The following is a 27,639-nucleotide window of genomic DNA, read 5'->3' on the forward strand; positions in this document are numbered from 1 at the left end:
AAGAATGTATTTACTACCACCTACACTCTCAATTGTTAAAGGTCGACAAATATCGATGTGTAGTAATTCAAGGGGTTCATTGATCTTTGTGTTTACAAGAGTTGGATGGCTCTTTCAGCTCTGCTTCCCCATTTCGCGTGCGATGCATTGATGATCCTTATCAAACTTTAAGAGGGGAAGACCTCGCACATGATAACCAAGGACAAGCTTGTTCATATCCTTAAATTTGAGATGTGAGAGTCTTCTGTGCCATAACCAACTATCATCAGAATGAGCTTTAGTTAATAGGAAAATAGCAAGCTTTCTTCTTTTGGGATTTAAGTTTAAGGGATACATCTCCCATTTTTGCTGTGATCTCAGTAAAATTGCTTTCATTTTCTTCTCTATGATCTCTGATCCTTCATTATCGAACGAAACCTTCAGTCGAGTCCCCACAACCAATTGTGAGACACTAATTAGATTGTGTTGAAAAGCTTCCACATAGGCCACTTTTCGGATTCAGAAATCTCCATTTGTGATCATCCTGTAGAATTTTATTGCGCCATAAGAGTTCTTACCGTACTAGACACATCCATCATCTTTGAGAGCCTGAAACTCGCTCAGCTCTTCCTTCCTCCCTGTCATGTGACGTGAGAAGCCACTATCAATATACCATTTGTCGTCAAACTGCTCGTCACGTATAACCTGCAAGATTTAAGCAGATTTAGGAACCCAAAGTTGCTTTGGTCATGGAGAGCTTATTACAGAGCCTATAACCTGCAAGATTTAAGCAGATTTATTAATGTGGTTTTGTCTTTCCTTTTAACAGTGAAAACTTTGATTTTATTTTCTTTCACATTCGATTGGTTTGAATCACGTTGTTTATCTTTATTTTGATTTATAACACTTTCTTTCTTAATACTCTTAGGGTTAGTGGTCGTCTTTTGCGTTCGAGCTTCAGAATCTGAGACGAGCTTTCCCTTTCCTTTAACATCCTTGGTAGGAGTATTATTTGGTTGAGAGTGAGGAGAATTGTGTTTCTCGGTGAACTTTCTTGTTGATGATGGCCTGTGAGCGAGACTCCACTTTTGTTTCTTTGAAGCATAGGAATGACACTGTGAACACTGTTTAGGGTTCGCTTGCGAATATACTTTTGCTCGCTGACTTCAATCGTTTTCTTTACGTACGTAGTTGGAGTTTTGCGAATGCCAAAACTGCTTCCTGTCATTGAGATTTTGCTGATATCTTCTATTTCATTGTCATTTTTCTCTGGAAATTGTTTGGAAGATTTCTGAATGTTTACATTTGGTTTCTATTTCCTTGCATGAATTTCGCTCCTTACTGACTGGGATTCGCTTTGCACTTCTTTAGTACCACTTGTACTTGCTTTAGCAAAACTAGATGGCTTATTTATCGATTTAGCCATGTATCTGCCTTTCACGCTCCATGAGACAATTGATTCATAGTTATAACATTCAGCATCTATTTTTTCTTCCTTTAATTCAAGGAAAGGCAAAATAAGTTTGTGAATTTTTTGCCAATCTCACAATCTAAATGCAACTGAGTAATATTGGTGTAAATACGTTTAGCAATTAAACAAAAAATATTCCTTTGTTTCAAAATTTTCAAATTGTCATGTTGCAAATAAATAAATTAGTCTCTTTCCCTAACTAACTCTAATTCCTTTTTCTCTATCCACAATCTTCACTCCTCACTCTTGGAAGACATCCTGCTAATTTGATCAGTGAGGTTAGAGTTTGTGAGGTGAGTTTGTTTTAGGCTACTACTTAAACGAGAAAATTTGAATTTTAAATCGTTTAATTCATTTTCATAGTTAGAAATGGGTATTTTGAGTGATTAAAGCATGGAATTTACCATATTGATCAACTGATCACATTCGCTACGAAGCATCTATCTTCCCTCTCTTTCGCTTCATCATACCCGCTATCTATAGTGTAACCTCTCATTTGTGACACACCTGCTGTCACCCTCAGACACTTTCCAGCAAACTGTGAACCTTATTCCTTCACAACAAATGCCCTGCCATGAGTGGGTTTGCAAACTTCCTCATTTTTAGAGTCAGCAGACCACACTTCTACTCCACCGAACTCGTTTTCTTCAACATTTTCCTACATAATTAATACAAACATAGATTTATCATTAGACTTCTTCTTCTTGATCTCTTCAAGCTTATGCATATGGTAAGCTTCTTCGTCTTCGCCTTCTTTCTTCTCATTGAGTCTCTTTAGCATGAATTCCTTTACTAGATGATTTTTGCCATGACAGTAATTGCAGTCATAACCCGAGTCACCAGCAAGTTTGCTCTCCTTATTCTCTTCATCTTTCTATGGGGTGATTTTAATTTCCTCTTTCGCTTTTTTTGAACTGTAGCTTCCCTGCCAGTTTCGGTTCTTGGTGGTAGGGATATTCATTCTAGCAAACCGCTTGGGGTTAGACACCATCAAAGGGTATTCTTCATTTGTCAAATCACACTCAGAAAGATCCAACTCTGCTTCTTCTTCAACCACAGTTTTGCCCTTGGAGATAAGAGCCTAGGATCCCATTCCGGAGACAACCTTCGTTTCCTTCATTACAATAGTTTCATGCAACTTGAGAAAACGAGTAGGTTTTAAAATGTTCATGAGCTTTAACAGTCAACACCACCGCCATCCATTCTGCTCGGTCACCTCTCTTCCGATTCCGTGCTTAATCTTCATACTAAGAAGATGGTTATAAGATTCAAATGTTTTAATGAGACTTTCATCTGACTTTTGCTTAAAGTCACCAAACTTCTTACACGAACTCACTAGATGAAAGGTATCACATTGTAAAGCAAAGCTAATCATCCTCATAGCTTTTATGTTGCTAGTCAGTTTGTCCTTCTCATCAAATGTTATAGCCTCTTAGTTCTGTTAGTTCCAGAGTGAAAGAATGGACCTAATGTTATTGCCTCCCACATCAAATGCCCATTGTCTTCTGAGCCAAGAACATAATCTTCAAGGTGAAGACCCAGACTTCATACTCGTGAGTATACAAGATCGAAATCCTTATGGTAGATCCAATTCTATTGGAGATGTTTATTGGATTTGTTTTAGAATTGTCGTGTGACATGATGACTTTACTTGTTTACCTGTCAAGAATCAGACTTGTAAAACAGTATTAGAGTAATATCGAGATCTAGAAACAACATGAATAAAGAGATGATTGCTCCAATGGATTTGATAAAAGTGGAAACCCTAAAGATACTCTTCTAATAGAAGAGATGCGTATGAATTACCCAACCTCCTGCTTTGATACCAATTGATGAAACTTAAAGAACTATAAGATCGAATTGATTCTGAACAAGCAAACTAAGAATGTAAATTAAATAAGAACACAATATGATTCAAGAATAATGTCAAATGACTAATAATCCACTACCTCATAAGAGCTCTATGAAGAACTGGTATTGTAGAGGTTGTGTTAGGGTTACAAAGTAATCAATGAGAAAATTAACTTCTATCAGCGTACATACTACGGTGCATGCATGTATTATATAAAGTAAACACTAATAATTGATACATGATTGGACAAGCCCAATACTGTATACAAAATAGACTAACTCAATATGCCCAGTGATGCAATCTTCTATACCCAACATATATTATTCATGCTAGAGAGTAGGCTAGGTATTTCATATTTTAGGACTAGAGTGGTCTGATTTGTGATGCCTTAGCCTAGGAGTTGCCGCTATCTGTGATTTACTTTTGAGTAATGTGCTGAGTAAGAGTATTTATCAGAGATCACCTAGAGGGGTTCTTGAGTTGAGAGAAATTCTAGGAGAGGATGAGCTTGTGAGAGGTCTACTGAGAGAGTAGTTTGGGATTGTGAGATATAGTGTGCTTGTGAATTAGGATCCTAGGAGGAGGACTTGAAGTGAATACGGGTTGGTGTGGAAGGTAGTTTTGGGTCCATACTACTGAAAGTAACAGATTTGTAGGTAGTCTAAGTAAGAATCCTTAGGATGTTGAGGAGCAAGTAGGGGCGAGTGATTGAGTCTGAGTATACTCGAGCGAGTATCTGAATATTTTGTGTCATGTTTCTGAGACATCATGGTCGATACGCGCCACAACCCAGAGAGCAGTGGAGTTAGCGATGATGATATTAGCAAGATGATTGATGACGAGGTGGCCGCAACCTTACGTAGCCTATTTTGGAGATGTTTGGGTCTATCAATACCTTTGATCGAGACTTTTGACGAGCGATATGCTGCTATTACTGTGGCGGTTGCTGTTGCAGCCACCACAGCTGTCGCTGCGGCCAGGCCACATGGGGTTGACTCTTTGCTATACCGGGAGTTCAGCAACATGAAGCCACCATAGTTTGATAGGACTCAGGATGAGATTTGTAACACCGTAAAATTTAAAACAAATTTTCACATTTTTTAAACACATTTCATCAAACACGTTTAAAACAAAATCCCATTGTATCAATACTTTGGTTCACAAAAATATTTCCCAAGATCAAATACATAAAAATCCATGCGTGTGTACGAGTCATGCCGACGCCTTCCTACGATCATCACTAGTACCTAAAACACATAACACATAACACTGTAAGCATAAAGCTTAGTGAGTTCCCCAAAATACCATACATAACACTGCTAGCCACTCGAGGCTATAACTATGTGTGCCCATGGGCCCTACTTTGTGGACCCTCTGGTCCTAACTCTGTGAACCTTTCGGTTCTAACTCTGATATACTCTGATATAAACCACATAAAAACAATGCAGTATAACAAATCACATAATAGCATACGATAAATCTGGCACATAACTCTAGTTACCACTCTAGGTAAAGTATAGTGAGAAGACTCACCTCAGATGTCTCGGTAAATCACTGACTTGGTAGAAATACGATCTAGCCTCCGCCTAGACACATAAAGTAATACTCTCATAAATATAACTCTCATAACTATACTCTACTCTCTCTAAGCACCCTCAGAAGGATAAAAGACCATTTTACCGTTCCCTTGGCTCAAGGCCCTCATTGTTGACCAAACCCTAAAAGTCAACCAAAGTGAACGGTCAAACATTGACACGACTCAACGAGTGTAATTGGACAACTCGGCGAGTCCACCTGTGACCACATAACTCTTTTAGTCCCATTTAAAAAGTCGAGTCCCTTCCTTTACTCGACGAGTCCCCAGGTAAGAATCGCGGGGCTACCCAGACTCAATTCGCCGAGTCTCAAGAACAACTCGGCGTGTACATGCCATGCAAAAACTCCATTGACCTCCTGAGGTCAGATCTGTTCCTCAAATCCATAGATATGTCCTTTGCAAGCATAATAATCACGTAAAGTACAGACCTTGACACTCATATATCATCTAGATGGTATCATTTGGTGATTTAGCCCTAAACATGGCATCCTAAGCTCATAACTCTCAAGATAACTCATAAAGCTCCACGGGTTAAGGTCTATGGACCTCTTTGAGTCCAGATCCATGGCATAAACTCAATAAGGGACCAATTGCTCCACATAACCATCCTCAAAAGAGGTTAGAAAACCCTAACTCTAAGAATCAATACCAAAAATGAAGAAGGTCCGAATAATACCTCAAGTTGAAGTCTCTGAACCCTGAAACCACTAGAATCACACCTCCTTCAGTCTCCTCTTTCTCTTAATCTTCTTCTTCTTGCTAAACCAAAGATAAAAAGATCAAATCTGGCTTCTCCTTCCTCCCAAACGATCTATCTCACTTAGGGTGCTCTCAAGGGACTGGTAGCCGCAATGGAAGGCTAAGAGTGCCCTTAAATAGGCTCCAACCCCAGAGGATTAGGGTTTCATTAAATAGCGTGGACTCGCCGAGTCCACTCATGGACTCGCCGAGTCCAACGCGAACCCGGATGATCAACCGCGACCCTACTCGGCGAGTTTAAGCATCAACTCGCCGAGTTCCTTCACAAATTTCAAAAATAAAATATTAGAATAATATACTAGGATTCCGGATGTTACAATTCTCCCCCACTAGAATCAGACTTCGCCCTCGAAGTCTCATTCAACAAAAAACTCTGGATGCTGCTCACGCATTTCGCGTTCTAGCTCCCAAGTCAGCTCTAACCCCTTCCTATGCTACCATTGTACCTGCACAAGAGGTACTTCCTTGTTCCTCAGAACCTTGACCTTCTGATCCCTAATTTCCACCGATCTCTCAACATAGTTCAGGCCTACATCCACCTGAATATCCACTAATTGTACCACTGCCGACTTGTCGGCTATACACTTTCTCAACTGCAACAAGTGAAAAGTGTCGTGAATCTGACCCAAATCCGCAGGTAGCTCAAAATGGCAGGCTACCCTGCCTACCCTCACGATTACCCTAATAGGTCCAATATATCAAGGCCCCAACTTACCTCGCTTCCTGAATCCGATTAGTCCTTTCCAAGGAGAGACCTTCAAGAGTACGAAGTCGCCGACCTGAAACTTGAGCTCGAACCGACGCCTGTCCAGATAACTCTTCTGACGACTCTGAGCGGTCAAAAACTCTGCCTGACCTACTGTATCTAATCACTCGTCTGAAGCACGATCTCCGTACTACCCATTACACGTTGCCCCACCTCTCCCTAGCAAATGGGGGTCCGACACTTCCTCTCATACAACAGCTTAAAGGGTGGCATACCAATGCTCGAATGATGACTGTTGTTGTAAGAGAACTCTGCCAAGGGAAAATATGTGTCCCAACTCCCACCAAAATCCAAAACACATGCTCGGAGCATATCCTCGAGTGTCTGAATTGTCCACTCGCTCTACCCGTCAGTCTGTGGGTGATATGTGGTAATAAAATGCAACTGCATACCCAACTCCTCATGAAATTTCTTCCAAAGCCTGGAAGTGAAACGCACATCTCGATCCGAGACTATCGAGATTGGAACTCCATGCCGCGAGACTACCTCTCTCACATACAATTCTGCTAGTTTCTCTGCGGAAGAGCTCTCGCTAATGGCAAAGAAGTGAGCGCTCTTCATCAACCGGTCTACAATCACCCAAATTGCATCGATGCCCCTTGCAGTCCTTGGCAATTTGGTGATAAATTCCATAGTAATCTGTTCCCACTTCCACTCGGGAACCTCTAATGGCTGCAACTTACCATGCGGTCTATGGTGCTCGGCATTAACCCGACGACAGGTTAGGAACCTCTTGACGAACCATGCAACATCCATCTTCATACAGGGCCACCAATGCTCCTTGTTTAGGTCCAGATACATCTTAGTGGCCCCGGGATGGATCGAGAGCTACAATCGATGTGAATGGTACGCGTCTCGCCTACTAACGGTACCCAAATCCGACCCTGAAATGTTATAAGTCCCTGGCTATCGGTAACGAACTCCGATACGTGCCCAATAACTCGCTCCCTCTTTTGGTTTTCTGGTCTCACAGCCTCAGCCTGGGTCCCTCGAATAGTGTCCAACACCGGAGTCATCACTGTCAATATCATACAAACGTCTCGTATTGGGATGCTCTCCGTCCTACGGCTCAGGGCATTGGCTACCATGTTAGCCTTACCTGGGTGGTACAGGATCTCAAATTCATAATCTTTTACCACATCCAACCATCTCCTCTGCCGCATGTTTAGGCTGGGCAGATCCATCAAGTACTTCAGGCTCTTATGATCCGTGTATATGGTACACCGGACCCCATATAGATAGTCACGCCAGATCTTGAGGGCGAACATCACTGCCCCCAACTCTAAATCGTGGGTGGAATACCTTGCTTCATGAGGCTTCAACTGCCTCGATGCATATGCTATCACGTGCCCCCTCTGCATAACCACCGCTCCCAACCCTGATATCGACGCATCAAAATATACCACGAAGTCCTCCATACCCTCCGGAAGGGCTAACACCGGGGCTTCGCATAACTTCTGACGAAGTGTTTCAAAGGAGGCATGCTGCTCTGGGCCCCATGAGAAAGCAACGCCCTTCAGAGTCAACTTGGTGAGTGGCACGGTGATGTTGGAGGAATCCTTGATAAATCTCCGATAATAGCCTGCCAATCCTAGGAAACTCCTGATCTCTGTAGGTGACCTCGGCACCTCCCAACTCATCACTGCCTCAATCTTGGCCAGATCGACCAATATCCTTTTCTGGTTAACAAGATGCCCTAGGAACTGGACCTCTCGTAACCAAAAATCACACTTGGAGAATTTGGCGTAAAGCCTCTCCGATCTCAAAACTCCGAGGATCTCTCTCAGATGTTCCTCATGTTGTTCCTTGGATCTAGAATACACCAATATGTCGTCAATGAACACGATCACCAAGCGATCCAACATCGGCCTACATACTCTGTTCATGAGGTCCATGAACACCGACGGTGCGTTGGTGAGCCCGAAAGGCATCACCACGAACTCGTAATGCCAGTAACGAGTCCTGAACGCTATCTTCTGGACGTCCTCATCTCGCACCCTCACCTGATGATAACCCGACCTCAAATCGATCTTGGAGAACCAATATGCTCCCTGCAACTGATCGAACAAATCATCGATCCTCGGCAACGGGTAACGGTTCTTGACCGTCAGCCTTTTCAATTCCCTGTAATCAATGCACATTCGATGTGAGCCATCCTTCTTCTTAAAAAAAAGGATAGGTACTCCCCATGGCGAACTTCTTGGCCGAATAAATCCCTTCCCTAGCAGCTCCTGAAGCTGCGAGGATAACTCCTGCATCTCTGGAGGCGCAAGGCGATAAGGTGCAGCTCCCACAATGAAATCGATGCTGAACTCAACCTACCTCTCGGGAGGTACACCCGGTAACTCTTCAGGAAATACATCCGGGAACTCGCGCACTATCGGAACCTCATTAACTAAGTTCGGTCTCTCGGAATTAACCCTCGTATCCATCACATATGCTACAAACCCCATACAACCCTGTTGTAGACTCTGTCTCACTCTAGCGGCTGAACAAAATGCTGACCCAGAACATGTACCCTCGCCATACACGGTAAGAACTCCCCCATTAGGATCTCGTACGGTCACCAGCTGTCTATTACAGTCGATAACCGCTCCAAACTTATTCAACCAGTCCATGACCACGATGACACAGACATCTCCCATCGCAATAGGAACTAGATCAATCGGAAACTTGTTGCTGAAAATCTGGAGTACACATCGTTGAATCACCTTGGTGGCATACACCGCTCTCTCATCAGCTATGGAAACTCTCAGAGGTCGACTGAACACCTCCCGACTAATACTGATGTGCTGACTAAAAGCCAAAGATACAAAAGACCGACTCGAACCCGAGTCAAATAACACCAAGGCAGGAACATAATTCACAAGAAAAGTACCTACGCATATCATAATATAAGCACAATATCTCAACATAAAAGTAAATATATGAAAGAATACATACGAGCCACGACATCGGGCGCTGCGCGGACCTCCTACGCGGTCAACTGGAAGGCTCTCCCTCGCGCCTTTGGTACCTCGGCCTTCATTGGCCGACTCTCATTAGCTCTGATAGCAGTAGGGGCAGATCCCTGAGGTGCTCCGTAGGTAGTCCCTCGTAACTGTGGACACTCTGCCTTGCGGTGTCCGGTCTAGTTGCAGTGAAAGCATACTCCAAACCCCTTGGGGTAATCCCTGTCCATATGCCCCTCCTTGCCACATTTGTAGCAAGACCCCGCTCTGGACACCCCCCCCCCCCGGTGTCCCTTGACACACTTGCTATAAGTGCGGCCCTTCTAACTCCCAGATCGCGAATCAGCGGGCTTGGCCCGCTTGGCTGCTGGCTGAGATTGTACCAGCAGCCGATCCCTCGCCTGAGACTCAGCCTCCTCCTTAGCCTGGGTCTCCAACTCTATCTCCCTCTTCCAGGCATTTGCCTGAAGCTCAGCAAATTTCCGATACATTGAGTTCGCCACGAAATCCCGTATATCCATCCTCAAAATGCTCAGGTAGCGGCTCATATGTGCCTGCTCGAAGGACACGTGCTCTGGGCAGAACATCACCCGCTCATGGAACTTCCTCGTAATCACCGTAACATAATTAGTACCCTGCTTGAGGGTCAAAAACTCCTGGGCCAAACGTTCCCTCTCCACCTGGGGAACGTACTCATCTCGGAATATAGCAGTGAACCTCTCCCAAGTCACTGCAGCAAGCTCAGCAGGTGAATACTGCACCGTGACAAACTTCCACTAGTCCTTCGCTCCCAAGCGAAGCTGGTTCATCGCGAACCGGACCCTCAAATGCTCAGGAGATGAGCAAGTAAAGAAACATCCCTCCATGTCTGATATCCACCTCATCGCTGCAATCGAATCCTAGGTCCCATCAGACTTTGGTGGTTTTGTGTTGCTAAACTCCCAGAACAGCAGTGCTTCACTACCCTGCGGTCTCGCTGCAGCAACAGTAGCCTCAAAATCAGCAGTTTATCTCTCATCGAATGTCTCTATCAGGGTGGTCTTAATAGACCCGAACATCTCTGGAATCTCATCATGGATGGCAGCATCCACCTCATCATAAATCATCTGGCGGAGCTCCTCGTCGCTCACACCTCCTCTAATTGTCCCTGGTCTATGACGTGCCCCTACCATGATGCCTCTCTGAAATACAACATAAGATATCAACAATTTACTTGGATATACACACACTCGATATCCCAACCCTACTTGATCTCTGGTGCCCTTAGGATTTTTACTTGGGAGGCGTACTGACCCGGTGCCTTCGATAGTACCGGCCCAATACTACCGACCACACCGACTCAGCATTCACACCAAGTCCTCCTCCCAGAGCCCTAAATCCCAAGTACGCTATTCTCTCTAATCATGTGATACTCACTAGCAAAACTCTCATAAGCTCCTTGCTGCTATCTCAACACTCTCAAGCATTCCTAATAGCAAAATCCCTAGACTAAGGCATCATATATCAGGCCACTCTAGTACTAATAAGAATACCTAGTCTTAGTCTAGCATGCATAATATAATTCATCATAACATTTCTTTTAGAACTTATTGTAAGGTATTTTGGGAAATCACAGTTCGGGCGTTGGCTGATCGTACATACGGTCCTGCTCTGTCTGTTTCAAAACTCTTTTTACTCCTTTTCTTAAAAAAAATTACTATATTATAAATTTTTTCCTCAGTTCCTCAGTTTGAGTTCAGATACGCCTGGAGATGCATCCGAATCCCTCAAACCAAGGCTCTGATACCAAATGGTAACCCCGTAAAATTTAAAACAAATTTTCACATTTTTTAAAAAATTTTTATCAAACACATTTAAAACAAAATCCCATTGAATCAATACTTTGGTTCACAAAAATATTTCCCAAGATCAAATACATAAAAATCCATGCGTGTGTACGAGTCATGCCGACGCCTTCCCGCAATCATCACTGGTACCTGAAACACATAACACATAACACTGTAAGCATAAAGCTTAGTGAGTTCCCCAAAATACCATACATAACACTGCTAGTAACTCGAGGCTATAACTTTGTGGGCCCGTGGGCCCTACTCTGTGGACCCTCTGGTCCTAACTCTGTGAACCTTTCGGTTCTAACTCTGATATACTCTGATATAAACCACATAAAAGCAATGCAGTATAACACATCACATAATAGCATACGATAACTCTGGCACATAACTCTAATTACCACTGTAGGTAAAGTATAGTGAGAAGACTCACCTCATATGTCTCGGTAAATCACTGACTTGGTAGAAATACGATCTAGCCTCCGCCTAAACACATAAAGTAATACTCTCATAAATATAACACTCAGAACTATACTCTACTCTCTCTAAGCACCCTCAGAAGGGTAAAAGACCATTTTACCCTTCCCTTGGCACAAGGACCTCATTTTTTACCAAACCCTAAAAGTCAACCAAATTCAACGGTCAAACTTTGACCCGACTCGGCGAGTGCACTTGGACAACTCGGCGAGTCCACCTGTGACCACTTAACTCTTTTAGTCCCATTTAACAAGTAAAGTCCCTTCCTTTACTCAACGAGTTCCCAGGTAAGAATCGCGGGGCTACCCCAACTTAACTCGTTGAGTCTCAAGAACAACTCGGCGAGTACATGCCACGCACAAACTCCATTGACCTCCTGAGGTCAGATCTGTTCCTCTAATCCATAGATATGTCCTTTCCAAGCATAATAATCACGTAAAGTCCAAACCTTGACACTCATATATCATCTAGATGCTATCATTTCGTGATTTAGCCCTAAACATGGCATCCTAAGCTCATAACTCTCAAGATAAGTCATAAAGCTTTAAGGGTTAAGGTCTCTGGACCTCTTTGAGTCCAGATCCAAGGCATAAACTCAATAAGGGACCAATTGCTCCACATAACCATCCTCAAAAGAGGTTAGAAAACCCTAACTCTATGAATCAATACCAAAACTGAAGAAGGTCCAAATAATACCTCAAGTTGAAGTCTCTGAACTCTGAAACCACTTGAATCACACCTCCTTCAGCCTCCTCTTTCTCTTAATCTCCTTCTTCTTGCTAAACCAAAGATAAAAAGATAAAATATGGCTTCTCCTTCCTCCCAAACGATCTATCTCACTTAGGGTGCTCTCAAGGGATTGGTAGCCGTAATGGAAGGCTAAGAGTGCCCTTAAATGGGCTCCAACCCCGGAGGATTAGGGTTTCATTAAACAGCGTGGACTTCCCGAGTCCACTCATGGACTCGCCGAGTCTAACGCGAACTCGGATGATCAACCGCGACCGTACTCGGTGAGTCTAAGCATCAACTCGCCAAGTTCCTTCACAAATTTCAAAAATAAAATATTAGAATAATATACTTGGGATTCCGGATGTTACACGATTGTTGCGATGAAATGGATCTCTAATATCGAGGGGTGTTTGAGCATTCTGATGACGGATATTCGTGACTTCATGGAAAAGTTGTCTTATCGGTTATTTGGTGAACTTCAAGCAAATGCCTGAAAGAGGGAGATTGAGTTGGAGACTCAGGCCAGGGAGGAGGCGGAGTCTCAGGGAAGAGACCCGCGGCCGACACAGTCACAACTGCCAGCCAAGCGAGGTAAGCCTGCTGATTCAAGATCAGGAGGGCAGAAAGGCCACACTTGTGGGAAGTGTGACAACATTCATGAGGGGTCATGTCGAGTGGGTATTTGCTACAAGTTTGGCAAAGAGGGGCATATGTCGAGGGAATTCCCCAAGGGGTTTGCAGTCTACTTTCACTTCAACTAGACCGGCCACTGGAAGGTCGAGTGCCCCCAACTGCTTTAGGGATCAGTGCAGTGTTCTGCACTTGCTGCTATACGAGCTACCGAGAGTTGGCCAGTGAAGGCTGAAATATCGAGAGTTCGTGGGAGAGCCTTCCAGCTGATATCGGAGGAGTTTCGTGCAGTAGCATATGTCGCGGCTGGAATGTGTCATTTTACATATGCTATTTTGAGTTATATTGTGCTTATGTTGTGATGTGTATACATACTTTTCTTGTGAGTTATGTACCTGCTTTGGTGTTATTTGTCTTGGGTATGAGTCGATCCTTCGTGTCATTAGTATTTTGTCGCCACGTCAGTATCCGACGTGAGGCGTTGTGTCAACCTCTGAAGGTTTCTATAGCCGATGAGCATGCGGTGTTTTCTACTCATATGATTCGGGGATGTGTGTTCGAGGTTTTTGGTCTTGAGATTCCGATAGATCTGGTACTGATCACGATGGGTAATGTTTGTGTCATTGTGTGCCTAGATTGGTTGAGTCGGTTTGGAGCTGTGATTGACTACGAGCGTCAGATGGTGACCATATGATACCCTAGTGGTAGAGTGATGGCAGTGTATGGTGAGGGTACCATATATGGGTCAACTTTCTGCTCAGCTGCCAGAGCGATACAGAGTCTACAACAGGGTTGCAGGGGCTTTTTAGGGTATGTGATGGATACACGGGTTGTTACTGAGAGACAAGGTTCTACTGATGAGGTTCCGATAGTGAGTAAGTTTCCCGATGTTTTTTCTGAGGAGTTACCAGGTGTACCCTCTGAGAGGCAAGTTGGGTTTTGGGAGCAGCACAAGAGATGTAGGAGTTACCCTCACAGATCCAAGAGCTGTTGGGGAAGGGATTTATCAGACTGAGTAGCTTACCGTGGGGACACCAATCCTTTTTGTCAAGAAGAAGGATGGTTCACACTGGATGTGCATTGATTACAAGGAGTTGAACAAGCTAACGCTCAAGAAATGTTATCCACTTCCAAGGATTTATGATTTGTTCGATCAGTTGCAGGGGGCGGCATTGTTTTCCAAGATGGATTTGAGGTCTAGATATCATCAGATGAGAGTCTGCTAGGAGGATATCCAGAAGACGGCCTTTAGGACTCGTTATGGGCACAACGAGTTTGCGGTGATGCCTTTTTGGCCCACCAACGCACCGACATCGTTCATGGACCTCATGAAACGGGTGTGTAGGCCTATGTTGGATTGATCGGTGATCGTGTTCATTGACGATATCTATGATGAGAATCTGAGAGAGATTCTTTGATTTTTGAGATCAGAGAGGCTTTATGCCACATTCTCAAAGTGTGATTTCTGGTTAGGAGATGTACAGTTCTCTGGACACCTCATTAATCAGAATGGGATATTGGTCGACCTGGCTAAGATTCAGGCAGTTATGAGATTGGAGGTGCCGAGATCCCCCACCGAGATCAGGAGTTTTATAAGAGATTTCTCCAAGATTATCGTCCCTCTCACCAGGTTGAATCGGAAGGGTGTTACTTTTACTTGGTGTCTCGAGCAACATGCCTCATTGGAGAGTCTTCGCCAGATATTGTACGAATCCGCAGTGTTAGCCCTCCGATTCTAGATGTGTGTTTCAGGATGATAGTGATGACTCTAGTCTTAGATACCATTTGAGAGGCCCAGGTGGAGGCTATGATACCGGAGAACCGTAAGAGGGAGCGGGTGATTGGGAATGTGCTTTAGTTTGTGATAGATAGTCGAGGGCTTATTACTTTCCGAGGGCAAATTTGGGTACCCTATACGGGTGGAGCTCAACGTATACTATATGGAGGAGGTTCATAGATCGATATTATTGATCCATCCTGGGGCCACTAAGATGTATTTGGACCTTAAAAGAGATTATTGGTGGCCCTGTATGAAGAGGGATGCGACATGGGTAGTTGAGAGGTGCTTGACTTGCTGTCGGTTTAAAGCAAAGCACCAACATTCACATGGTCCATTACAGCCTTTGGAGAATCCCCAGTGGAAGTACGAACATATATCTATGGACTTTATCACCAAGTTACCGAGGACTGTGTGTGGAGTTGACGTGATTTGGGTGATTGTGGACCGGGTGACGAAGAGTGCTCATTTCCTCGCTATTAGTGAGAGCTCTTCTACAGAGAGGCTAGTAAAGTTCTATGTGAGAAAGGTGGTAGCACATCATGGAGTTCCAACCTTGATTGTGTCAGATCAAGACGTACATTTTACTTCCAGGTTTTGGAAGAAATTTTATGAGGAGATTCAAGCGCTCGAGGACGGGCAGAGTGAACGGACGATTCAAGCGCTCGAGGACATGCTGTGTGCATATGTTATCTACTTCAGAGGAAGTTGGGACACTTACTTACCCCTGGCTGAGTTTTCTTACAACAACAGCAATCAGTTGAGTATTGGTATGCCTCCCTTTGAACTTCTGTACCGGAGGAGGTGTCAGACTCCGATTTGTTGGGGAGAGGTGGGGCAGAGACTAATGGGTGGCACTGAGATAGTGCTGAAGATGACTAAGCGTATTCAGCAGGACATATAGAGGTTGCTGACAACCCAGAGTAACCAAAAGAGTTATGCAGACATGTGAAGATCCGAGCTAGAGTTCCAGGTCGGAGATTTCATCCAGGTCGGAGATTTCGTCCTCCTGAACGTATCCCCATGGAAAGGGGTGATCCAATTCAAGAAACGGGGCAAGCTGGGGCCCCGATGCATCGGTCCTTTCAGAGTGACGGCTAGAGTACGTAAGGTAACGTACCGGTTGGAGCTACTTGTAGAGTTATGTCAAATCCATAACACCTTCCATGTGTCTCAGCTGAGGAAGTATGTAGCCTATGAGACGACAGTGGTGCCATTAGAGTAAATTGAGGTGGATACGAGCCTGAATTATATTGAGAGGTGGTTGCGATCTTGTATTGAAAGGTGAAGGTTTCTATGAACAAAGAGGTACCCCTGGTTTAGGTTCAGTGGCAACATCGGATAGGGTCCGAGTTGACTTGGGAGCATAAATCCGAGACGCGAGTGCAGTACCAAAAGCTATTTTCGGAGCATTAGTTCGAGGGCGAAGTCTGATTCTAGTGGGGTAGAATTGTAGCATCCAAACTCCCAAGTATATTATTTATTTATTTATTTATTTCGAGGAATATTGAGCAAGTCGACGATTTGGTGCTACAACTCGTCGAGTAGAGTCGTGCTTGACCACATAGGATTAGTGAGCTACTCGAAGAGTCAGAGAGTCGACTCGCCAAGTACACACTGAGTTATGAAACCCTAAATCATGAGTTTGGGGCCTATTTAAGGACACTTATAGCCTCATATGCGACTCACTAGCTGCCCAACTTCACTGAGAGAAAATCGTAATCGGCCATTGAGATAAAAGAGAGTATTTGAGCTAACTTTGAGTGTTTGGTGCATCTTTTGAAGAGAAGGGATGGATTCCAAGCCAAGGGATGATAATGGACAGTTAGATCTATGGCTATTCCATCCAAGAGCTTTTGTGAAAGGTAAAAAGTCCACACCTTTCTCATTTTTAGGTAGATCTCATGATTATGGAGTTTAGAGCTTTTTCCATCTAATATTAAGACTTTGAGTGTATTGAGTTCATATAGAGGTTTGGACTTCAGATCTCAAGCTTGTGAGGTCCCTGGAGTGCAAAGGTCCCTGCTTTATTCAGCCATAATCGAGCTCTTGATTGAAAAACCCTTAATAGAGCATGTTCTTGGCATTTCAAGCCCTAGGTGACATGCATGGACATAAAGCTTGTGGCTTTACGTGATAAATGAGCCTTGAGAGTTTAGATCTTGGGTTTGGGAAGGAATTCTGCCTTGACATTGTATGAATGAGAAATGAGTTTGAATGAAGTCACCGAGTCGATGACCCGAGTCGATGAGTCGGTTAGGGTTTGTCCCAACTAGCATGATCATGTGATAACTCGGCGAGTTGGGGGTCAACTCGACGAGCTGAGTTGGACCTTCACAAGACTTCTAAGGAAAACGAGTGGACTCAACATGTCACATGGGTGCACTCGGCGAGTCGAGTCAGACATGGACTGTTGACTAAAGTTTCACTTCTATTGACTTTAGGGTTTGGTCAAATATGAGTAATGGTTACCATGGAGGGGTAAAATGGTCTTTTACCCATTCCAAGAATTAGAGAGCGAGAGAGAGAGAGAACAACCCTTGGTATATTTTGAGTATGATTAGTGTATTAATTAGAGAAAATTATCCTATGTGTTAGGCGGAGGCTAGTTCAAGATTTTCGAGTACGAGATTTTTACTTGCTTGCTTACGAGGTAAGTCTTCTCACTATACATTACTAGAGTGGTAATCTAAGTTTTGTGACCAGAGGATCTTATGTGTTTATTTGAGTACTGTGATATCATGCCTTATGTATATGTGATTTAGGTTGTGTATTATTCTGAGCTTACTGAGTAGGACCGGAGGGTCCACCCGAGCTAGGACCAAAGGGTCAACCCGAGCCGTGGGACCGGAGGGGACCACTATGACATATGACCAGAGGGTCCATACCAAGCCATGAGACCGGAGGGACGTCACCGAGATGCATGAGACCGGAGGGTCCTCACTGAGATGCATGATACCGGAGAGTTCATGCCGAGTTATAACCATTAGACGCTTATTATTTGTGTATGTGGTATTTTGGGGAGCTCACTAAGCTTCGTGCTTACGGTATTATATGTTATGTGTTTCACGTACTTCTCAGGATCGCGGTAAGGCACCAGCTTGATTGTACATACACCTACATTGGAGTTATGATTTTAGAGGATCTGAATTTTTGATAAACAATTATTGAAATATGTGTTGAAAAATTTATACTTGAGACTTTTGAGAAAATGTGACGAGTGTTTTATTTTGTTTGAAATTTTAAAATTTTGGATTGAAAATTTACATCGTTTCACATGATTACCACCCCCAAGTTAACAACAACTCAACAGTCGCCACCCCTGACTCAACAGTCGCAACTGTTGACTCCGTAGTCATAACCGGTGGCTTCGCATCCTTAATCGTCCTTGCCGCACGTAGAGATAAACACTTGGCCACACAACTAGAACCATATAGATCAATCTTAATCATTACTTATATATGCTAAATGGAAATTTATCGTGTTTACAGAGACAATGGTAGTACAACTGACATCCTTTGCGGGCACTTCTTCAGGAATTTGTCATCTTCCTGAAAAGAGGGATTGAAACTGCCAAAGGGCGGGCCATTGGTCAGCTTAACAGGGCATAGTCTATGGCCATTAGGCACCATACACCTCCCGCTCATGCTGATTAGCCATGACGGGAGGGATAACATCACACATCAATCAAGCTCTTAGTAATACGCTTCCTAGTGGAGCAAGACATATTGCTTTGCCATCCAACGCTCTTCCAATTGCAGGCTATAGCATCAATTATCCATGGTATCGTCATGTTTAGCATCCATACCGGTTTAACCACCATTATCGCTACTAGGTCATGTCCATATGTTTGTAATCAAATCATCGCAGCTCCAGAGTTAGTGCGGACCACAAAAAATCAAAGGAGGATTGTTGCACAGAAAAACACGTGATCTACCCAGATCACCCAGAGAATGAAATATGAGTAGGTGTCGATCCATCGGACGAAACTAAAGTCAAATTAGTCGCACTCCTAAGGAAATTATCCAAAGTATTTGCATTGGAACCCACAACCTAAACATCATGCCCAGTAGCACCCCGGTCAAACAAAAAAGTGGGGGAAAGTAAGTGATAGGAACAAAGCAATCAATGGGGAAGTCGCGAAGTTAGTAGGTACAAACATCCGCAGGGAAGCAATTTTCCCCACCTAGATAGAGAACCTTGTGATTGTACAGAATCATGATGGATCATGGTGAATGTGCATCGATTACTCTGATATAAACAACACATGCCCAAAAGACTTGTATCATTTCCTGTAGATAGACTGAAAGGTTGAGTTGTAACACCCCCCTCTGGCACGTATCACAATATTGTTCGCTTTAGGCCACTCGGCACGAGGACTTCCCAAGGGGTCACCCATCCCGGTACTACTCCCGCCCGAGCACGCTTAACTGCAGAGTTCTTATGGGATCTGCTGCCCTCACGGCTTTAAAACACGTTGTGACAAGGAAGGTATCCACACCCCTTATAAGTAGATGTTTCGTTCTCCTTCCAAGCCGATGTAGGATCAGGTGTAACCCACCTTTACCCCCCCCATTATAGGGTTCGATGTCCCTGTCGAACACATCGACCCGTGCCCTGGCTTTGATACCATTTGTAACACCCCCCTCTAGCACGTATCACAATATTGTCCGCTTTGGGCCACTCGGCACGAGGACTTCCCAGGGGGTCACCCATCCCGGTACTACTCCCGCCCGAGCACGCTTAACTGCAGAGTTCTTATGGGATCTGCTGCCCTCATGGCTTTAAAACGCGTTGTGACAAGGAAGGTATCCACACCCCTTATAAGTAGATGTTTCGTTCTCCTTCCAAGCCGATGTAGGATCAGGTGCAACCCACCTTCAAATTGTAACGCCCGGGTTTCAGGGCTAAGCATTTTTGTCAATGTAATAGTCTAGGTCAACTATTGTAACTCTTTTTGAAGTAATAAATATGAAATATTTTAGTATTATGTGAATTATGTGTGTTTATGTGTTTATTATTTAATTATAAATGTATAATTAATAAAGAATAAAAATGAGCGTCAAAATTAAAGTGTGAGATAATCCCGATATCTCTACACAAAGTTGTAGAATATGTCTCAAGGTTTCCGTACATATAAAGAATGCCGAAATCCGAGCTATAACGAAGAAGTTATGACCCGCCGAAGTTTTACGGCAAAACCGGCACGGCATCGGGAGACGTAAATAGTGAATTTACGATAGAAGACTTTTTAGCCTTATCAATCTAAACAAAAGTCGTAGAATATGTTAAACTAAGAACATCGATAAAAAGAACGCCCAAATCTGACTTCGTATGAAGAAGTTATGATTTTTCTAAGATTCGACTTAGTAGTGCACGACCCGAAACTCGAATTTTAGTTCGAGCGGTTTTTGGCTTACGCTACCTAAATGAGAGTTGAAGATCTCATTCATAGGAACTCAACGGTAAGAAGACAGACGAAAACGGAGTCCGTATGAAGGAGTTATGAACTCTTCGCGGTCATTTAACAGTCTAAACGCGTCCTACTGTTAAATTTGAGATCGGTCGAGAATTAGCTGACGGAGTCTAAACGAAAGTTGTAGATCTTGATTTTACCTACGCGTGGATATAAAGAACGTCGAAAACGGAGCTCGTATGCGAAAGTTATGATTTTTCTAAGTTTGAGGGCTGATACGCGATAAGGTGTGACGTGGCGTCACCAGAATTGGACACGTGGCACCACCAGAAGGCCACCACATGGACCAACTCGGTGAGTAGGTCCCCCCTACTTGGCGAGTACATCAGAATCCTCCCCTATAAATAGAGGTGCCGGGTTCCCTCATTTCCTCACCCCTCACCCCTCTTCTTTCTCTCTCTAAACTCTCTCTCTAAGCTCCCTAACCCCCCTAAAAGCCTAGGTAAACCCCCTAGCACCCGAAGGAAGCCCCGAGGCTCCCGGAGTCACAAGAAAAGAGCCTTTCGGCTCGGGAACGCTGCTCCAGCGAAGCCCGGTTTTCGAGAAAAACCCGCTGTAAGTGAGCTGTACCTATCCTATCTTTAGTTTAGCTTATGTTTTAATATAGGAATGTTATTAGGTCCTTAAAATAATTATTTGGGCTATTATTATGAGTTATATTAAGTGTTATTAACACTTATATAATAATAATAATAGTCAGACAATTAATTTGTCACGGTTATCGTTAGACTAAACCCTAGTGGTATCGATACTAGGTTTTATCGAAGGAATATCATTTTGAGAGTAGCGAAGCGCTGTCCGAGTGCTGAGTCAGCACCTAATCAGGTGAGTGCATAGTTACTTTCAACTTACACATAGATATGAAGTATTTTATATAAATTACGTGCTATGTGTGCATATTATCTGAATACTTGCTATCTATGCCAGATGAACGTTGTTATATATGTTTTCAATGATTTAAACTGTATATGTATTTTATATCTACGAAAATGTTGGGGTAAAACATGGGTAGGTGTAATAGGTGATGTGTGATAAAATGATGAGAGGCCTCGATGTTGTTGTTGTTGATCCAGTCATCTAGCGGAGTATAGATGACGGCCACAGACTCTTCTAGACAGTCCAATGGAACACTAGCAGGCTCGCAACCTGTAGGTGTTGTGAACGATGTGTTCACCGGTGTACTCCATCCCCCACATGGTTGCCTATTAGGACATTTATTGTTGAGGAATCCCCTTAGCAGTAGTGTCTGTCCCGATGATGATCCTTAGGCTAGGTCCCTTATGATAGGTGTTTAGGGACGTAAAGTGAGGATAACGGGAACGGGTAATCGGGTTATTGTTGATCGATGAAATTAATAAACTTATTTATTGTGGGTTGAAAACCCTATGTGCTCACCAGGCTCCCAAGCCTGACCCACTCAATTTTATGTATTACAGGTAGTGGCGCATGAGCATAGGTGTGATGTTTGGACGAGGGATTACGGATATAGGCCTGTAGATATGAAATAATGTAGTAAGGCTTATATTGTACTGTTTATACTTTTGATCTGTACGAACATGACATCCCGAGTCTTTTAATGAAATACATTTCTATGGAAATGCTTTTGATAAATCTTTATCATATGATTGTTTTAGGACAAATTCCGCAACCCTTTTATTAAAAGATAACTCTGATTTTGAAATAAAGTATAAACAAAACCAGTCTTTTCTGGTCGTGATTTTGGGGATGTCACAGTTGGTATCAGTACATTAGTTTAAGCGAACTAGGAATTTGTAGGATTTCTAGACTTAAACTTAGAATGATAAGCGATGATTGTGAGGTGTGAGCACTAGCTTATTTTAGGAATTGTGCCTAAAATGCTTATATGTGCTAAATGCTTTATGCATGATATGCTGTTATTTTGTTCGGATCTATGGTCTGTTGCCGACCGGATCTGGAAACCTTATGTGTTTAGGATTCTAAACGTACGACTACGATATTAGAACTAGCATGTAAACGTTTCGGAGTGATAAGGACGATTTAAAACTTCTCTCCTAAATAAAGATCTGAATTCACCTTATTCGGTGTATAGATCAAGATGGCAAGGACCCGTAGCGTAAACGTGAACGCAAATGGAGGTAGGAACCAACCCCCAGTAGTTCAGCAAATACCTATTGTTGAAGAAGTTGCACCTGAGCCAGTTACCATGGCTGGAGTTCAAGCCATGATCCAGGCAATGCTAGCTGAACAAAGGGAAGAAATGAGACGGATGCTCCGCGAGAATAGGGACGAACCTACCATACATGTTGAACCGACGGAGCCAGTTCCCGAGCCATCTGAGGAAGGGAACTATAGCCGTCAGGTGAGTCAAATAGGGACTCAAGGTGAGTAAAGGGATGGCCCAAAAGGGAGAAACAACAAGGATGGGCGGATGTACAAAAATTTCTTGGGTGCAAAACCACCAAGTCTCTCAGGAAGCCCAAAGCCTGTTGAGATTATGGACTGGATCTCCGAGATGGAGATGGTGTTTACGATGCCACGAGGAGAAGCCCTGAAAATGTCATGGGATGAGTTCTTGGAACAACTGAAGGCACAGTACTGTTCAGAGATAGACCTGATTGATCTGAACAATGAGTTCCAAAATTTGAAGAAGGGGAGAATGAACATCGATGACTATGCTGCTGCATTTACGGAAAAGATGAAGTTGTTTCCATACCTAGTGCCAACCGAACTTTCTAAAATTGAGAAATTCACAAACGGAGTGCCGGATGACTTTGGCCCAATAGTCAAAATGGCAACCACTCTGAAATCAGCTGTTCGAGTAGCTAAGAATGTGGAGACCCAACAAAAGGAAAGAGGTATGTATTTTTATGTATGTTTATGCAACACGGAACATGAGAACTTATCGTACTATGGCCCTTCCTTTATCTCTAACCATTAACTCTTTGAGCCAATGGTCATTATGGATAGCGCTATTAGGAATTGACAACTCCTCACTCGCCCGAATCGTTGGAGTGCATGATACCATATTCATCTATGGAACGATAAGCATAGATCTCGATAGGGCTTCAGTCATAGGTTTGGTTGAGACTCATTGTTTGCTCATACACATACAAACGCGTTTCTCGTTCTAGCAATAAACTTGTATACCTTAATAGCAATCAACTTTGTTTTATCATTAAAGCAATGTACTTGTACTTACGAAAAGCATTATTGTACCCTCGATTTATAAACTTGTGATACTCACCAACTATTTTCATAGTTGATGCTCGTTTTACATGCTTTTTCAGGAGGTAATTAGTAAGTGGATGTAAAGATTCATCATCATAGAGCATGCTGCATCGTGTTGAAGTTATTATGAAGCTATATTTTGAACAATGTTATTTTCAAAAAACTTGTATTTTGTTTCTTTTGAAGCTATGGGTTGTAAACTTTTAAATACTGCTATGATGATGTATCTTTATCTTTTGCATTGAAACCGTTATCGCTGTCATACCTTGCGTTTCCGCTTTAGCGGGGTGTGACAAAGACTCCCTTGTCAAACATCCAAGAGATAGTGCGGATTCTAATCAAGACAAACGCTTCACACAATTGGCCTTTGTTGGTCTTTGTTTTATCCAAAACATCACAACTTACCAATTTCAAATGTACAAGAGTAGAAAACTTTTACTCTTACATTTGATAAGTGTTTTTAAACCTTCTTAAAGACATGTTACTCAAATTATAATCTTGGAGTATGACTCTAAGACTTGTATTGGAACGAAGTATGACTCATCTTCTTGATTTAACCATTTCAACAATTCAAGATCCCTTCTTCTTAGTCATAAGAATGCACTAAGACTTCCTTAGAGAACTAATTTTGATATGGTTTCTTAATCATTAAGATGATCACAAAACTGATACTAAAGTACTCTCCCATCTTTTCAGATTTGAGGAACTTCTATCCTTCTGCCTAATTTGATTCTTCTTATTCGCTCTACCATGCATTGGAACCTTTTCCAATGTCTCAGAGTTACACTTAAGATTGTAAGTATAATCATATTTACTGAGCTTTAGTAAACTATGAAGAATAGCCTTATATCTTTTGTTGTGGACTTAATCAGTGCACATGACTATGTACTCAATCCCTTAGTCCATTACTTGACTCACACATCCATGTGAACAAGTAATTAGTCTTAATTTTTCCAATACTTGAAAGTTCTCATTCATCATGCTATACAACTTGCATGATTCCAAGTTCTGGTCCAACTGGAACTTGGGAGATGAGAATCTTTCCTTATTTGGTAAATTTAGACATTACCACAAATGAAAGAATCAATTTCATACTTCCACTCTTGCTGTTAATGGAATCATATAAGCTTAGAGTCTTCCCCAAAGTTTTTAGGCTGAGCAGTATCTACGTTTGAACTGCACCAAAAACTCTGCCCACGTCAATTGCAGGGGCTCATTGAAGCTTAGAGTCTTCCCCAAAGTGTTCCACCAGCGCATTGCTCTTCCTCGAAACTAACGTACTGCAAAGGTAGTCTGTAACTTGCCTCTGCAACCGCATGTCATAAACGCTAACTCCATTTATGAGATCCAATATACAGATCATTTGTCCTAATCACTGGCAGATCATCTTGGCCTACAGACCTGCTGTAGTTTCCTTCTTTTGATTGTTCGTCATTCAACTCTGGCTGTTCAATAGGTATCGTAGGTTCATCCGTATTCTGTTGAAGTAAACGCCTTGTCTCCTCCATATGGAGATCCAACATGATCTAGATCATATCTTGTACCCTAGCCATCGTCATTGGCTCAGGTGCAGCTGCTACAACTTGTACTTGTTGAATCACTTGGTGTTGAGGCTGTTGATTTTCATTTACATTGGCATATTTAACTCCACTTCAGGTTCTTGCCATGATGGTCTATACAACAAATCAGACATTCAGTGTGTAGTGACGATAATTAAGATAGGAAAACTTTCTCTATGATAGACATATAGATCTCCTTGTCACAACGAAAAGTTGTATGCCAGTTCTAATACCATAATCAAATGGTTAGAAATCTGAACACATAAAATTTCCAGATACGGTCGGCAACAGACCTTAGATCCGAACAAATAATAGCATATAAGGCATCTTTATAGCTATAGCATAAAACATTTTAGGCATCTTTCTTAAAATAAACTAGTGCTTGTGTTTAAAATCTAGCAGACACTCATCTCATAATTATCGCTTAGCATTCTAAGTTTAAGTCTAGAAATCCTACAATTTCCTAGTTCGCTTAAACTACTGCTCTGATACCAACTGTGACATCCCCATTTTCACGGCCAGAAAAGACCGATTTTGTTTATGCTTTTTAAAAATCAGAGTACCTCTTTTAATAAAAATGTTGCGGAATTTGGTCCCAGAAAAACATGATAATTGCGTTATCAAAGCATTTATAAAGAAAAGTACTTTTATATTCACTTTTAAAACATTTGGGATGTCATTGTCAATACAGAAGCATAAGCATAAACAGAACTTAGATTCATTTATACTAGTGATCTACATATCTTTTAAAACTCGCAGTGTAATGTAACTTTATATCGACACCTGTGATATAAATAAAATGAGTGGGTCAACTTGGGAAACTTGATTAGTACATAGGGTTTTCAACCCACGATAATATAATTATTATATTTAAACATTAAACAATCAACCCAATTACCCATTCCCATTATCTTCTTAAGGATTTACCCTAAGGATCAGCTAACCCTTGTTCATTCATACCTAAGGATCATCCTAAGGAAACAACATGAAGTCCATTGTTGCCAATGACACAGTGGTCAAGCGTAGCTGCTAATATTATTGCGTAGGTGCAGCTGCCAGAATTGGGACATTTTCTATGAGGCGCTTCTTCCGATATTGACCTTTGAACGCTACTGTCATGGTCATAAGTCTCCCTATTAGGCGCAGCTGCCGATACTGTCCTTAGATCGCAGTTGCGGCAGCTACTAGGATGTTTACCGTAGATCTAAAACATCTACGGTTGTGGCGCAGCTGCTAGTGCTCATCTATAGGGTACTAGGTTTATTGTTGTCAATGTTTACCTATAGGGCACTAGGTCCATACTACTAATGTTCCTCTATTTTAGCTTTTATACCTCATCATTCATCTACCCATGTTTTACCCAACATATTTTGTAGATATAAAATACTTTATATTGTTTACATCATTTAAAACATGTATAAAAATCTTTCACCAGCATAGACAGCAAGTATTCAGAGAATATGCACACATAACACGTAATTTATATTAAAATACTTCATATCTATGTGTAAGATGAAAGTCACTATACACTCACCTTAGTAACGGGAGTAGATAGAATCTAAAAACGGTCAACGGCACGTGATCGTCGGGCTCGGGACGCGGAACGGCTTCAGAAAACAAGAGAGAGAAGGAAGATTTGGTGTAAGAAGTGAATGAGGTTGAACTTGCTATTTATAGGCTGCTTTTGGCCCATTCACGTCGAGAGAAGTCATTGCTCACGTCATGACATGGATGAATCACCTCGTAGCTTCGACATTTGCGTTCTAGGCTTGAATAGTGTCTGTTTGACTCCTCACGTCCTGAGAATTCATTGCTCACATCGTGAGCTTTTGATTTATTGCTCCCGTAGACTTCTAGCTTCGAAATGTGACTTTTTGACTCCTCACGTCGTGAGAGAAGAGGCTCTCGTGAGTCCAGTCAACTTAGGGTTTCTGACGCGTGTCATGCTCTTAGACAACCGTATCTTCGGAAGGTCATAACTTTTCCGTACGAACTCCGTTTTTGACGTTCTTTATATCCACACGTAGGTGGAGACATATTCTACAACTTTCATTTAGATCCCTAAGGCTATAAATCCCTCTATCTTAAATTCACTACTTACGTCACCCGGTGTCGTGCTGGTTTTGCCAAAAAACTTCGATAAGCCATAACTTCTTCGTTATAACTCGGATTTCGGCATTCTTTATATGTATGGAACCCTTGAGACATATTATACAACTTGGTTAAGATTATTTATTATAGATAATCTTTTTTCAAAAAGTCGTTTTCGACCCCTATTATCTCTAAATTAACTAGCCCAGATCTGCAGGCGTTACAGCTAAGGAATGCATGTTATGAAGGTTAAACCACAAGAAGGAAGGAGAAGATGATGAGACATATTATCTGAAAAAACTTGAAGAGATCAATAAGAAAAAGAATGTTGATAACTCTACACCTTCTTTGATTGTGCAGGAAAATAAATTTGATGATGAATTTAGCAGGGTGGAAGTTTGGTCCACTGATTCAGAAGATGAGGAGGTTCGCAGGCCTACTCATGGAAGAAGTTTCATTGCAAAAGAAGAGGATTCGCAACTTCGA

The sequence above is a fragment of the Lactuca saligna genome, chromosome 2, assembly GCF_052625555.1.
Source record: "Lactuca saligna cultivar CGN05327 chromosome 2, ASM5262555v1, whole genome shotgun sequence".
NCBI lineage: Eukaryota > Viridiplantae > Streptophyta > Magnoliopsida > Asterales > Asteraceae > Lactuca > Lactuca saligna.